This window comes from Lissotriton helveticus, chromosome 2_1 (genome assembly GCF_964261635.1).
Source record: "Lissotriton helveticus chromosome 2_1, aLisHel1.1, whole genome shotgun sequence".
Classification (NCBI taxonomy): Eukaryota; Metazoa; Chordata; class Amphibia; order Caudata; family Salamandridae; genus Lissotriton; species Lissotriton helveticus.
Window position 1 is genome coordinate 352880200 of NC_136059.1, and position 16150 is coordinate 352896349.

Genomic DNA, 16150 nt, shown 5'->3' on the forward strand with positions numbered 1-16150 from the left:
GTACAGACATGACAGCATTGTTTGGTGTACATACATGACACCATTGTTTGGTGTACACATATGACTCCATTGTTTGGTGAGCAGCACTGACATTGTTTTGTGTGCAGCAACTGCACCATCGTTTGTACTGCAGTAATAGCATCAGTTCGTTGTGCAGTTTTGCAGCTGTTTCGTGCGTACCAATGACATAAATGTTTATATACTTCTATAAATCACTGTTTAGTTATTTACAAATAATTTAGAAGGCTGCACTTTCTTCTCTGTCGTTGTGCAGTTCAGATGATGGTGTTTAGGAGTGAACTGTACTGAGTTGCGATAACAGCTTTTATCCTGTTCTTGAAGGTCTAGGGATGTAGAGGGAGCTGTCAGAACGGCAGTGTAGTACCTGCAGCAGTAGTGAACCAAGAGGAACTCATCACCGCCTTCAGGGGATACTGCATGCCAGAGTCCCAGGTAAATCTGCATCGAAGAGTCCCAAGGGAGACTGCATGCATGATACTGCATGGAAGAGTCCCAGTGAATATTGCATGGAGGAGTCCCAGGGGATACTGCATGCAAGCGTCCCAGGTAAATCTGCATCGAAGAGTCCCAAGGGAGACTGCATGCAGGAGACTGCATGGAAGATTCCCAAGGGATACTGCATGGAAGAGTCCTAGGGGATACTGCATGGAAGAGTCCCAAGGGTTACTGCATGGAAGAGTCCCAGGGAATACTGCATGGAAGAGTCCCAGTGGATATTGCATGGAGGAGTCCCAAGGGATACTGCATGGAAGAGTCCCAAAGGATGCTGCATGCAAGAGTCCTAGGGGATACTGCATGGAAAAGCCTCAGGAGATACTGCATGGAAGAGTCCCAAGGGATACTGCATGGAAGAGTCCCTAGGGATACTGCATGGAAGAGTCCCACGGGATACTGAATGGAAGAGTCCCAGGGATACTGCATGGAAGAGTCCCAAGGGATACTGAATGGAAGAGTCCCAAGGGATACTGCATGGAAGAGTCCCAGGGGATTCTGCATGGCAGAGTCCTAAGGGCTACTGCATGGAAGAGTCCCAGGGGATACTGCATGCAAGAGTCCCAGGGGATACGACATGCAAGAGTCCCAGGAGATACTGCATGGAAGAGTCCCAGTGGATATTGCATGGAGGAGTCCCAAGGGATACAGCATGGAAGAATTCCAGTGGATATTGCATGGAAGAGTCTCAGGGGATACTGCATGGAAGAGTCCCAAGGGATACTGCACAAATGTGTTCTAGAGGGAACTGCATTGAAGAGTCCCAGTGAATTCTGCACAGCAGTGTTCCCGTGGATACCCCTAAAAGACAACCAGTGGATACTGCATGCAAGAGTCCCAGTGGATGCTGCATGGAAGAGTTCCAGTGCATACTGCATGCAAGAGTCCCTGTGTATACTGCATGCAAGAGTCCCAGCGGACAATGCATGCAAGAGTCCCTGGGGATACTGCACTAATGTGTTCCAGTGGATACTGCATGCAAGAGACCCAGTGGATACTGCATGATAGAGTTCCAGTGGATACTGCATGCAAGAGGCCCAGAGGATACTGCAAGGAAGCATTCTAGTGGATACACCTTGCAAGAGACCCAGTGGATACTGCATGGAGAGACCCAGTAGATGCTGCATGAAGAGACCGTGCATGAAGAGTCCCAGTGGATACTGCATGAAGAAACCCAGTGGATACTTAGCAGAAGTGTTTCAGTGGATACTGCATGCAAGAGTCCCAGTGGATATTGCACAAATGTGCTCCAGTGGAAACAGCATTAAAGAGTCCCAATGAATACTCCACAGAAGAGTTATAGTGGATACTGCATACAAGAGTCTCAGTGCATATTACACAACTGAGTCCCAGTGAAAACCGCATGAAGAGATCCATGTATGTCTGCATAGAAGCATTCCAGTGGATACTGCATGAAGAGAACCAGTGGATACTGCACAGATGTGTTCCAGTGGAAGCTGCATTGAAGAGTCCCAGTGAATTCTGCACAGCAGTGTTCCAGTGGATACCCCATGCAAGAGACCCAGTGGATACTGCACAGAAGCGTTCAAGTGGATATCCCGAGCAAGAGACCCAGTCGTAATGCACGAAGAGACCCAGTGGATGCTGCATGAAGAGACCCAGTGGATGCTGCACAGAAGTGTTCCAGTGGACACTGCATGCAAGAGAGCCAGTGGATACTGCATGAAGAGACCCAGTGGATGCTAAATGAAGAGACCCAGTGGATGCTGCATAAAGAGACCCAGTGGATGCTGCACATAAGCGTTCCAGTGGATACGGCATGCAAGAGACCCAGTGGATACTGCATGAATAGACTCAGCGGACAATGCATGCAAGAGTCCCTGGGGATACTGCACAAATGTGTTCCAGTGGGAACTGCATTAAAGAGTCCCAGTGAATTCTGCACAGCAGTGTTCCAGTGGATACCCATTCAAGACACCCAGTGAATACTGCACAGAAGCGTTCTAGTGGATACCCCATGCAAGAGACCCAGTGGATACTGCATGAAGAGACCCAGTGGGTGCTGCACATAAGCGTTCCAGTGGAAGCTGCATTGAAGAGTCCCATTGAATTATGCACAGCAGCGTTCCAGTGGATACCCCATGCAAGAGACCCATTGGATACTGCGCAGCAGCGTTCCAGTGGATACCCAATGCAAGAGACCCGGTGGATACTGCATGAAGAGACCCAGTAGATGCTGCATGAAGAGACCCAGTGGATGCTGTACAGAAGTGTTCCAGTGAACACTGCATTAAGAGACCCAGTGGATGCTGCATGAAGAGAGCAGGTGGATGCTGCACATAAGAGTTCCAGTGGATCCTGCATGCAATAGACCCAGTGAATACTGCATGAATAGACCCAGCGGACAATGCATGCAAGAGGGACTAGGGATACAGCACAAATGTGTTCCAGTGGGAACTGCATTGAAGCGACCCAGTGAATTCTGCACAGCAGTGTTCCAGTGGATACCCATGCAAGACACCCAGTGCATACTGCAAGGAAGCATTCTGGTGGATACCCCATGCAAGAGACCTAGTGGATACTGCATGAAGAGACCCAGTGGGTGCTGCACATAAGCGTTCCAGTGGAAGCTGCATTGAAGAGTCCCAGTGAATTCTGCACAGCAGCGTTTCAGTGGATACCCCATGCAAGAGACCCAGTGGATACTGCGCAGCAGTGTTCCAGTGGATACCCCATGCAAGATACCCGGTGGATACTGCATGAAGAGACCCAGTAGATACTGCATGAAGAGACCCAGTGGATGCTGCACGGAAGTGTTCCAGTGGACACTGCATGAAGAGACCGAGTGGATGCTGCATGAAGAGAGCAGGTGGATGCTGCACATAAGCGTTCCAGTGGTTCCTGCAGGCAATAGAGCCAGTGAATACTGCATGAATAGACCCAGCGGACAATGCATGCAAGAGTCCCTGGGGATACAGCACAAATGTGTTCCAGTGGGAACTGCATTGAAGCGACCCAGTGAATTCTGCACAGCAGTGTTCCAGTGGATACCCATGCAAGACAACCAGTGGATACTGCAAGGAAGCATTCTAGTGGATACCCCATGCAAGAGACCCAGTGGATACTGCATGAAGAGAACCAGTGGATGCTGCATGAAGAGACCCTGCATGAAGAGACCCAGTGGATACTGCATGAAGAGACCTAGTGGATACTGCACAAATGTGTTCCAGTGGAAACTGCATTGAAGAGTCCCAGTGAATTGTGCACAACAGCGTTTCAGTGAATACACCATGCAAGAGACGAAGTGGATACTGCATGAAGAGACCCAGTGGATACTGAAAAGAAGTGTTTCAGTGGATACTGCATGCAAGAGTCCCAGTGGACACTGCACAAATGTGCTCCAGTGGAAACTGCATTTAAGAGTCCCAGTGAATTCTGCACAGCAGTGTTCCAGTGGATACCCATTCAAGACACCCAGTGGATACTGCACAGAAGCGTTCTAGTGGATACCTCATGCAAGAGACCTAGTGGATACTACATGAAGAGACCCAGTGGGTGCTGCACATAAGCGTTCCAGTGGAAGCTGCATTGAAGAGTCCCATTGAATTATGCACAGCAGTGTTCCAGTGGATACCCCATGCAAGAGACCCAGTGGATACTGCGCAGCAGCGTTCCAGTGGATACCCCATGCAAGAGACCCAGTGGATACTGCATGAAGAGACCCAGTAGATGCTGCATGAAGAGACCCAGTGGATGCTGTACAGAAGTGTTCCAGTGAACACTGCATGAAGAGACCCAGTGGATGCTGCATTAAGAGAGCAGGTGGATGCTGCACATAAGAGTTCCAGTGGATCCTGCATGCAATAGACCCAGTGAATACTGCATGAATAGACCCAGCGGACAATGCATGCAAGAGGGACTAGGGATACAGCACAAATGTGTTCCAGTGGGAACTGCATTGAAGCGACCCAGTGAATTCTGCACAGCAGTGTTCCAGTGGATACCCATGCAAGACACCCAGTGCATACTGCAAGGAAGCATTCTGGTGGATACCCCATGCAAGAGACCTAGTGGCTACTGCATGAAGAGACCCAGTGGGTGCTGCACATAAGCGTTCCAGTGGAAGCTGCATTGAAGAGTCCCAGTGAATTCTGCACAGCAGCGTTTCAGTGGATACCCCATGCAAGAGACCCAGTGGATACTGCGCAGCAGTGTTCCAGTGGATACCCCATGCAAGATACCCGGTGGATACTGCATGAAGAGACCCAGTAGATACTGCATGAAGAGACCCAGTGGATGCTGCACGGAAGTGTTCCAGTGGACACTGCATGAAGAGACCCAGTGGATGCTGCATGAAGAGAGCAGGTGGATGCTGCACATAAGCGTTCCAGTGGATCCTCCATGCAATAGACCCAGTGAATACTGCATGAATAGACCCAGCGGACAATGCATGCAAGAGTCCCTGGGGATACAGCACAAATGTGTTCCAGTGGGAACTGCATTGAAGCGACCCAGTGAATTCTGCACAGCAGTGTTCCAGTGGATACCCATGCAAGACAACCAGTGGATACTGCAAGGAAGCATTCTATTGGATACCCCATGCAAGAGACCCAGTGGATACTGCATGAAGAGAACCAGTGGATGCTGCATGAAGAGACCCTGCATGAAGAGACCCAGTGGATACTGCATGAAGAGACCTAGTGGATACTGCACAAATGTGTTCCAGTGGAAACTGCATTGAAGAGTCCCAGTGAATTGTGCACAACAGCGTTTCAGTGAATACACCATGCAAGAGACGAAGTGGATACTGCATGAAGAGACCCAGTGGATACTGAAAAGAAGTGTTTCAGTGGCTACCCCATGCAAGAGACCCAGTGAATACTGCATGAATAGACCCAGCGGACAATGCATGCAAGAGTCCCTGGGGATACAGCACAAATGTGTTCCAGTGGGAACTGCATTGAAGCAACCCAGTGAATTCTGCACAGCAGTGTCCCAGTGGATGCCCATGCAAGACAACCAGTGGATACTGCAAGGAAGCATTCTGGTGGATACCCCATGCAAGAGACCTAGTGGCTACTGGATACTGCATGAAGAGACCCAGTGGATGCTGCATGAAGAGACCCTGCATGAAGAGACCCAGTGGATACTGCATGAAGAGACCCAGTGGATACTGCATGAAGAGACCCAGTGGATGCTGCATGAAGAGACCCTGCACGAAGAGACCCAGTGGATACTGCATGAAGAGACCCAGTGGATACTGCATGAAGAGACCTAGTGGATACTGCACAAATGTGTTCCAGTGGAAACTGCATTGAAGAGTCCCAGTGAATTGTGCACAACAGCGTTTCAGTGAATACACCATGCAAGAGACGAAGTGGATACTGCATGAAGAGACCCAGTGGATACTGAAAAGAAGTGTTTCAGTGGATACTGCATGCAAGAGTCCCAGTGGACACTGTACAAATGTGCGCCAGTGGAAACTGCATTAAAGAGTCCCAGTGAATACTCCACAGAAGAGTTCTAGTGGGTACTGCATGCAAGAGACCCAGTAGATACTGCATGAAGATACCCAGTTAATACTGCCCAGAAGTGTTCCAGTGGATACTGCATACAAGAGTCTCAGTGGATACTACACAAATGCGTTCCAGTGGAAACTGCATGAAGAAATCCCAGTTAGTCTGTATAGAAGCGTTCCAGTGGATACTGCATGCAAGAGACCCAGTGGATACTGCATGAAGAGACCCAGTGGATACTGCACAGCAGTGTTCCAGTGGATATGCATGCAAGAGATCCAGTGGATACTGCACGAGGAGACCCATTGAATACTACACAAATGTGTTCCAGTGGAAACTGCATGCAAGAGACCAAGTGGATACTTCATGAAGAGACCCAGTGGATACTGCGTGAAGAGACCCAATGGCTACTTCATGAAGTGATCCAGTGGCTAATACAAGGAAGAGTTGCCATGAATACTGTGTGGAAGTGTCCCACTGAATACTGCATGGAGGAGTTCCAGTGCAAATGGCATGCAAGAGTCCCAGTGGATTCTGCATACATGTATTCCAGTAGATACTGCCTGGAAGAGTCCGAGTAGATATTACACAAAGAGATCCAGTGGATACTACAAGTAGGCATTCTAGTGCATACTGTATGGAAGAGTTTCAGTGGAGCCTGGGTGAATACAGCATGGGAAAGTCCCAGTGGATACTGCATAGAGGAGTCTTGGTGGATACTGCATGCAAGACTCCCAGTGGATACACACCCAGCATATACCACATGGAAAAGTTTAAGTGCTTGGCAGAGTCCCATTGAATACGGCATGTAAGAGTGCCAGTGAAAGCGGCAGGGAGGGCTGCCAGAGATGACTCCATCGAAGGGCTCTGGTGGACACTGCATGTAAGAGTGAGTCCCAATGGATACTCCATAAAGAGATCCAGTGGATACTATAAGGAAGAGTTCCAGTGGTTATTGTATGGAAGATTCCCACTGAATACTGCATGGACGACCTGCAGTGGAAACGGCATGGTACCGCACCAGTGAATAATGCATAGAAGAGTTACAGTGGAGGCTAGATAGATGACTGCATTTCTCTAAGATTGTCCGGTATCTGATGAAGCCCCTCTGGTTGAATGGTAGCTCAGCTCCACGGCTGGAGGGCAGATTAAAAATCACAGTTTTACAGCTTGAATTGCCTAATATTTTATTACATTCATTTGACAGCTGTCCACATCTTAGACCTCTGTATGAGTAAGAACGGTGGGAAATGGCATGAGATTCTGCAGCCTTTAAATACAATTTAAGAAAGGCATCTATGCCCACACAACAATTGTGTTAGCTATGTGGGCCAGTAACATAAACATACACTGGTATAAATGGGAAATTCTCAGTGCTTAATTTGAGCTAGGGGTTTCCAGTGCTCTACACCTACACTTAATTGTCAGCACCGGCACTTTTGTCTAAATTAGAGTTGAACACAACAACAGTTGTTTATTGATTCAATATATGCTACAATTGACTAATACTTGCCGCCCATGCCATCCTTATAGCTTTGGAGGAATCGAATAGCCTGATTTATTTCACTTGTAGGGTGTGATGTTTAGTAGTTGTGTTGGTTCTGTCATTGCCGGCACTGGCAGGGGCAATGGGTGAAGCAACTTTCTGACGAATGCCTGGGCAGTTACTTTTTTTACAAACTAAACTGGAATTAGATCTGCAATCGAGGTTCAGGAGTCTGGCCATCCTGCCACCAGCAGGTGCACTGACATAACTGTCCCTTAAATCAAGACTATAAATGCAGTAGCAAATTATCGATGATGTTGCTAATGGTGTTGCACATATACAATAGTTCAAAGCCATAAACAGGGGCAAAGAACTGTGACCCTAGAAGAAAGAGAAGTTGAAGACCGTTGTTATCCCTTAAATAAACATGGTCCCAGGTAAACTAAGCAGGTAATCTCCATTTTATTTTGTCACCACTGTGTGGTTCATTTTGCTAACCCAGGTGAATCACAAGATGAACAATGTACACTGCAGTTGGAGCAGTGTGATACCAAGACCTTGTTATAATACTTTCACGTTCTACAATGAAAATGCATTTTTGGGTTTGCCTACAGACAGCTGTTGCTGTCTGTCGGTGACTTCATGTTACTAAAGCAACATAAACGCATACATGCAACATACAGCGCAGGAAAAGCGAACTTTTGGTCAGCCCTCTTCAGGCGTTGGCTGCTGAAATATTTTTTTTCATAAAGCATAAGAAAAACCATTACAAGATAGCTGCCGTGCATATGTGGCACATTAGATGGCTAGCTGGGAGAAAAGCCTTTGGCAAAGCCAATAGGTCAGCAGTTTAACTAATGCTTGTAATTAGTATCTTAGATGTAATTTAACATTACTTGTAAGATAAAATGTTGTCTAATGGTCACACCATTTGTGGTTCTCAGCACTTAAAAAGAGATAAAAGAGGAATGACGGTGAGGTGGCATGCACAACTGACATTTTTTGTGCCTGCTACCCTTGATGGGTCAAATCACATTTCTCCCTCTTGATGGGGTAAGATCTGCCAAGCGCCATACATTCTACTGTCTATAAAATCACGGAGTTAGTTCCTATTAGCAAGATTGTTGTTTGATTAAATATGCCTGAAGTTTATTTATTCTGAGTGCCCTTAGTGAGTGTGTGCAGCAAAGTTAAATCATTGCTCAAACTACAATACTTTGATAGAAAAGCAGACATTTGAGGTGAGCAGATCTAGAGTGTCGCTGGTGTTGAGAGTGCTCTATACAGGAGCTGCGTTCCACCTAAACTTGTTTCAGGGTGGCTTGGTTGGTATTTTACCAATTCAAAGCTGCAATACTGTGCCTGGAGAGATAAATGGCTTTTGTCATTTTATAGCTTGTGCTAGTCCTATGCTTAAAAACTTTGCTGTAGAAATAGCAAAAGACTTTGTCCATTTCTATCTCGGCGTGGATAGCACTGTACTAATCCTATGCTTAAAGACTTTGATAGAAAAGCAGACATTTGAGGTGTGCAGATCTAGAGTGTCGCTGGTGTTGAGAGTGCTCTATACAGGAGCTGTTTTCCACCTAAACCTGAGAACTACCTAGAGTTCTCTACTTCTTTTTTTCTTCTTTTTTTCAACACTACAATGTCACATTGAGAAGATAAAAGCATGGGATTCTGAAGTCAACTGGCTGGCATTTGGATACAAAATCAAGGCATCTCTCAGTCAACACATCTGCTCCCTTTTTACCTCCAGTTTTTCTCTCCCTCTAATATGTATTATTTAGCTAGAGTTTTTTTTTAGAGTTGCAATGTTTCACCAATGGTGGCATGTATGTATATTTGAGGTATTTCAACATATATTGGTTAAAATATAAGAAGTCCTTCACCAAGGGAAGGACAAATTCATGTAAGCACTCCTAAGCGAAGCATTCGCTTTACAAATTCAATTTTCCATTTGTTGTTTTCAGCAATACTTAATTCAACAGAATATTCCAATAGTGAGATTTCAGTCCATTTTCATCATTATGATCTGCATTTCAAATTAGCACCATAACGTATAATTATCCACTGTTTGCTTCGCAGGAATTTAAAAAACCCTAATGCATTTCAGGTATAGCCCTTCGTCAGGGAGTAATCTCTGCGAAAGCTCGGGGTGAGAGTTCTCCGTAAACTGCTTCCTTGATGCACGCATATTGATTCACATTCTTTTCTGAAAGTTTAGATATTTTGAATAATAATGTGAGAACTTGATTCTACCTAAAAGCATGTCATTTCACTCCTAGAGAGTTTGTTGTGACATAATTATATACATTGTATCAAATCTACTTAGACCATCGTAGATCTGGCGGATTATATGGTAATCCTTAAATCCCGCAGGCCTCCTGAATGGCCTCACTTATAGCCTGGGACAAGGGAGGAATTGAGATGCTGACACTCCTTGGTCACAAGGCAGCAAACTACAGCAAATGTTTTGAATGCACTAATTTTCTTTTTGCAAAGTTCCCAAGGCACCTTACTACTGTGATCTGCTTCTATTGGGCAACCCTAGTGTGTGTAATCCATGGCCGTCTATTGATAACTTGTTGCTGTCGGTTGTGGTTCCTTGGTCCTTCAGATAGGGAGATAAATGCTTTCATCTTATTTTCCACCAGCTATTGATAACCTTTCAGAGGACTGAAGGCAATGTAAACATATAAAAAAAGATTCAATGTATTCAAAGAGACATGGTAGACTGAGATCACTTTATTCAAAAAATAACATTTACATATTTTGTAAAAAATATTTTGCCCAATAATTATTGTTTGTCCACCTATCAGTTACTGTTGAACTTGTCATCTTTAGGGTGGGCTTCCCCCAACTTTTTGCCTGCTTCCCTCCACTTTTTACTGTATTTTGTGTTGGCGATAGGACTGAGTACTTTGCCACTGCGAGACATTGCTAAAGTGCATGTTTTTCTCCCCTGAACATGTTGACATTGGTTTATACCTGATTGACATATTTATTTGACCTATAAGACTTATGTGAAGTGGTACTCGATGTACCCAGGGCCTGTCCTCTAAATGCTACTAGTGGGCCTGCAGCACTGGTTGTGCCACCCACACAAGTAGCATTTCAAACCTGTCTCAGGCCTCCCATTGCAGGGCCTGTGTGTGCAATTTACTGCCACTTCTTCTTGGCATTTAAAACCACTTGCCAAGCCTTACATTCCACTTTTATTACACATAAGTCAACCCTAAGTTAGGCCCTAAGTGACCCTAAGGGCAGGGTGCTGGGTAACTAAAAAGCAGGACATGTACTTTTAATTTTTACATGTCCTGGCACTGACAAATGGCTACATTCGTAACTGCTGTGAGGCCTACTCCTTCTATAGGCTAGCATTTGGGATTCCTTAAAACACATTTAAAGCTGTAATTCCTGCTTAGAAAGGAGTAGATACTTCATTTTTTATATCTTTAGAGTGGTAATTATAAATCCTCCTTACTGGTGAAGCTGGATTTAATATTACTATTTTAGAAATGCCATTTTTAGAACTTTGCTCTGTGTACAGTCTGTCTCCAATATACGTCAGGCCTGGGTGACAGGTACACTTTGTGCATTCCCTCTAGCCAGCTACAACACAGGAAAGGTTGGGTGTGACACAGGATTCTTCTGCATAATGACAGCCTTCCAGGACAGGAAGGGGGAGTGGTGGCTCACAACTACATCTGAATAGCTTGTGTCCTACCCTCACACAAAGGGCTGATTTACCCCTCACTGTTAGTCTGGAGCAAGGAAAAAGAAATTGGCAATCATCGCTGGGCAAATTCCGGTGTCAAGAGTGAGCTGGTGTTTGCCACGTTGTGAATTTTTTGCAAATCCATCTAGAGCTGTTTCGGTTGGCCCCACTTCTAGTCATAATGAACCTTCCCTCAACATTTGTCTCAATCTGTCCCAATTTGTGGCTCACAATTGAAGTTTATGTGCATTAAAATTCATAGACGTTGGGTGCAAAGTAAAAGATCAGCTATGCGATCAGCCATGTTATACGGAAATCTGGATGAATGTGGTCCCATAAGGGAGATAGATGAAGCCTGCATATTGGAAGTTTGGAAAATTTGTTGTCTCTTCTCTCCTTTGTAATTTGGCCGAGTAACTAATCAGAAGTAGAGGGCCCCAACTCTTAATGTAACCAATGATTAACTTGTGGCTGGGATTGGCCAAGCTGGTGCTTCAGTTTTACAGAACTTCAGCTACAAGGCAATAGAGTAGGGACAAACTGGCTCACACCAACTATGGCTCACCCAGAAAATAAATCATACCCCTTACATTAAGGTTAGTGGCTCTGAATAAAATGTATGTTCGGCTAGCATGAGTGCGCTTACGTATTTCCTTGACTTCCACACTTCCTAGGATCTACTATATCTAATGATTGTCTATGTTTTGTGCAACCCAACCATATTTGATATAAAATGGTAAAATTCACAAAACTAATTGTGCACCTGAGTGTGCTTCATTTCCAACTCGTCTTTCCATGCATACTAACGTATCGGGTGAGCACCCAATACTTTCTAATGCTTTTGTTTCCATTATCCAGTTGGGGTCTAAGGGAGCAGTGTGATGACGTCATTTGGCATCTGACTTCAAGCTTCATAGGTGAGTGGGCACAAATCCTAGAAAATTAATTTTGTATCCCTGATTCTGAGATAGAAATTAAAAAGGCTAAGGCCCTATATATGAGTGACAGTATGTGAGGGTGAGTTTGCAAGTAGCAGACATATACTGTTGCCTGTCTTCGTTGCATTTTGTGTTGCAGCAGTCATGCAATTGGTCTAGCCTCACACAAAGGACGGCAAAAGTAAGGGTAAACTTGAATCGTTAATACACTTGCTTTGCACACACTACTCCTGTGGCTTGCCAAACTGCTTCGCTCCTAGCAAGCAAGAGCAGATTGAAAAGTATATTTGTGAACCCGGCCCATAAAATATAATTCTGTAAGAGTTTTGCTCTCCTAAGTGTCACACACATGTGCAAAATGTTGGGCTGCCATTCATATGATGCAGCTCTTCAACCACAGATTCAGGATTTGTGGATTTCCTCACATTTACCTCCGCTTATTCCTGCAGCAACGTACATCTAGGATTTGGACCTTTCCACAAGAGTAACCCTGCCTTAGTGTACGAGAAAATAAAGGAACTGGTGTTTCAGGGAGTGGGAGGTCATACAGACTCTTTAGTACACCCACAAAATTGTAATTTTGTGGGTATTCACAAAAGTCGTTAATGGCATTGACAGTGAAACATTAAAGGGAGGATATACCTCAATGTTGCTGTCTGTATTGTCAGGGAGACAAGAGCCAAACACATAATTTAGAGTTGTTATAACTAAATTGAGAACACGTGTGAGAATCTAATGTAGTCGGGCAAGGGAAATACATTTCAAAATAAATTGTTATCGGATTATCGTGTAAGCATAGTGTCTGTTTTTTTGTATCAGTTACTTGGTCAATCTCTGGTATGCTAGAAGAGAGTATATGTTGTTTAGTCTTGCACGTGAAAAAGACACATACTGGCAGGTGCTTGTACCATCATTAGAGTATAGTTAGGTTCAAGACCTCCCATATGTAGGGGTCGGTATACAACCTTTACAACAAAACTTTTACAACAAACTACCATTACAATGCAACTTTTACAACGCAAACTATTACAACGCATTGCTCTGGGGGGCGCTCTAGGATAGGGAATAGGTTAATTTACTATCCAACAACCTTCCCTACTATCCACTGGGACTGGAGTTGGAATAGTAAATTAAACTATTCACTATCCAGCGCCCAAAAGCATTATGCGTTGTAATGGTATGCGTTGTAAAACTTACGATGTAAAGGTAGGCGTTGTAAAGGTAGGCGTTGTAACGTCATACATCCGTAGGGGTCCTATCCACTTCTGTCAGGTGTTTCTCGAGGGCCAACAAGTTTGTGAGTCTTTACAGAAGTTACCACAGTAGTTTCTGAGTTTTTTCCCATGTTCGATGAAGCGTTCCCTGACCTCTTGCCCTACTACATTTTAAATACACATGCTCTCAAATTAGTTATAACCACTTCACATTAGGTTTTAGGCTCTTGTCATCTTGACCATAGCAGACAGCAACAATGAGGTATGTTCTCTCTTTTATGTTTCACTGTTCACTTGGGTAGCAGACCAATCTCATATCACAACTTCTTAAAAATATCCGCCTTTTTTTAATCAACAGATCTATCAGTTCTCTGTCCTGAGGAGACTGCAACGCAATTTGGGTTCAAAGCCTGTTGACACACTTATCCAGGTCCAAGAGCGTTTATAACCTGGAAGTGGGAGTTAGTAGACGGACTACCTTAATGAGATATATACACCCACAAAGAAGATTTGCCAAGTGCCCTTGGATATATCTTTCGCATTCTTAATCACGTAAGGAAAATTGAATATAGAAAATGACTGTACTTGCTTGGCTTAGCTAAATGGAACTGTAATGCAAATTGGAATTCTTCACTATCACTGCAGTCTGGTTTTCACTGACTGGTGATACTACCACATTATAATCGCTCATTAATATCTTATTGGAATGCAATTATGTTAATTAGACTCTAATGATGTTTTCAACTTGCATATTTCATCCCTCCCAGACTTTGCTAACTCCCTCTTCCTGTCGCCGGAACCCTGAGTGCCGGCAGAGGGAGGGCATCAGACACCCGCCGCCCTAGATCTCTGCCCCCCTCACACCGAAATCAGAGAGCCAGAAATTCATCCGGTGGGGGTCTGCTGCACTGAACCACCCAGAGAGGCTTCTCAGTCACCCCAGCCCAGTGATAAAATACCCCACAACCCATAGAGACCTACCCTTCCACCCACCGTGAGCGACGACAAGACACTCAACATCGACTCCATCATCAGCTGGTTGCTGGAAGTACAGGATTCCCGGCCAGGGAAGAACGTCCAGCTGTCCGAGAATGAAATCTGTGGCCTGTGCTTGAAGTCCAGAGAGATCTTCCTGAGGTAGTCATTCTGCTGGAATTGGAGGCGCCACTCAAGATCTGGGATGACATTCATGGTCAGTTCTACGACCTCCTCCGCCTATTTGAGTATGGTGGCTTCCCACTAGAGAGCAACTACCTCTTCCTAGGCGACTATGTGGACCATTGGAAGCAGTCACTGAAGACCATCTGCCTTCTTCTGGCCTACAACATCAAACACCCCGAGATCTTCTTTCTGCTTCGCGGAAATCATGAGTATGCAAGCATCCACCACATTTATGGCTTCTATGATGAATGCAAACAGTGGTAACATCCATCTGTGGAAAACATTTACTGACTGCTTCAACTGCCTCCTAATCGCTGTTTTTGTAGACGAGAATATCTTCTGCTGCCACTGAGGTTTGTCTCCAGATCTGCACTCCATGGAGCAGATCCAAAGGATCATGCATCCCACAGATGTGCCGGACCAGGGTCTTCTCTGTGACTTACTGTGGTTGTATCCCGACTAGGATGTGCAGGGATGGGGCGAGTATGACAGAGGCATTTTGTTTATTTTAGGGTCTGAAGTCATGGATAAATTACTTCTTTTCTAAACAGCCGCTGGTTACACTCTTCTATGAGCCAAACTACTGTGAGAGTTTGACAATGCTGGGGCCATTAGGAGTGTTGATGAGACCCTCATGTGCTCTTTTCAGATTCTGTAACCTGCTGACAAGAACAAAGGAAAGTATGGGCAGTTCAGTGGCCTGAATCCTGGGGGCCGCCCATTCACCCCACCACACAACTCCAAACCAAAGTAATGAGAAGAGAAGCACCAGCCAAGAAGCAAGCACAAAGGGCAGCAGAGACTGCACTGTCTTCACTGTCGTGCCTAACAACCTCTTTCTGATCCATCTTTCTAATATACTGTAAATTTCACTCTAGCACAGCTTGCACACACCCTCTCTCACTTTCTTTTATATATTTTGAGGTACAAGGGTCACCACTAGAAATATGAAGATTGTATTTCCTCCTCCCTCTTTTTCCAGCTTCCTCTAAACAGCAAGTCAAAAGTGAACATTTGTAGATGCACCTTTGCAGTCTGACCAGGGCCCCTGCCATCCCAAGCCACTACGCGTAGCCGTGAAAATGACTAAATGATGCAGGAAGCCAGACAGGAGAGCAAAGCCTGATCCTGCACAGTGAACATTCTCACGTACACCCTTTCTCTCCACCCAACTATATTGTACCTGTTTACTCCTATCTCTTCTAGCAGATGGACTTCATTTGCCCTTGTGTTTTGGGACCTGGTGCCTTAGTAATGACCTTTAATTTGCCTCTAAGCCTTTTCATTTGCTTTCTCCTTTCAGACATGGTTCTAGTGCTCACTATGCCACTGAATTCAAGCTAGCCTGCCTGATGAGGGCTGATACTCTGAAACCGAACCCTGAAGGCTTCTTTCTGGTTCAGGGAGGACCAGGCCTGGAAGTTCAGGCTGGACTATTCCCATGGGGAACTGAGTCAAGACCGATTTGCATATGGCTGGAACCAAACTAGAATGGCACAGTGAGCAAAAAAAGGATGGATTTTGGCCCAGATCTCTGTACGGGGGGGGGGGGGTGAATGTTTGACAATCTTCAGCATTCTGTCCTTGCTCTTTTTGTGTTGTTACAGTCACCCCAAGTGGGAAGGGTATGCCTAGGCATG

The 16150-nt window shown here is 45.2% G+C and overlaps 1 protein-coding gene and 1 pseudogene across 2 annotated transcripts in view; one reads left to right on the forward strand and one right to left on the reverse strand.

The window, feature by feature from the left end:
• SLC1A3 (solute carrier family 1 member 3) overlaps nucleotides 1-16150 on the reverse strand; it is a 203383-nt gene that overhangs the window by 83996 nt on the left and 103237 nt on the right. The gene's annotated exons all lie outside the window — the stretch shown is intronic.
• LOC144819093 (serine/threonine-protein phosphatase PP1-alpha catalytic subunit pseudogene) lies at nucleotides 6185-15264 on the forward strand (annotated as a pseudogene).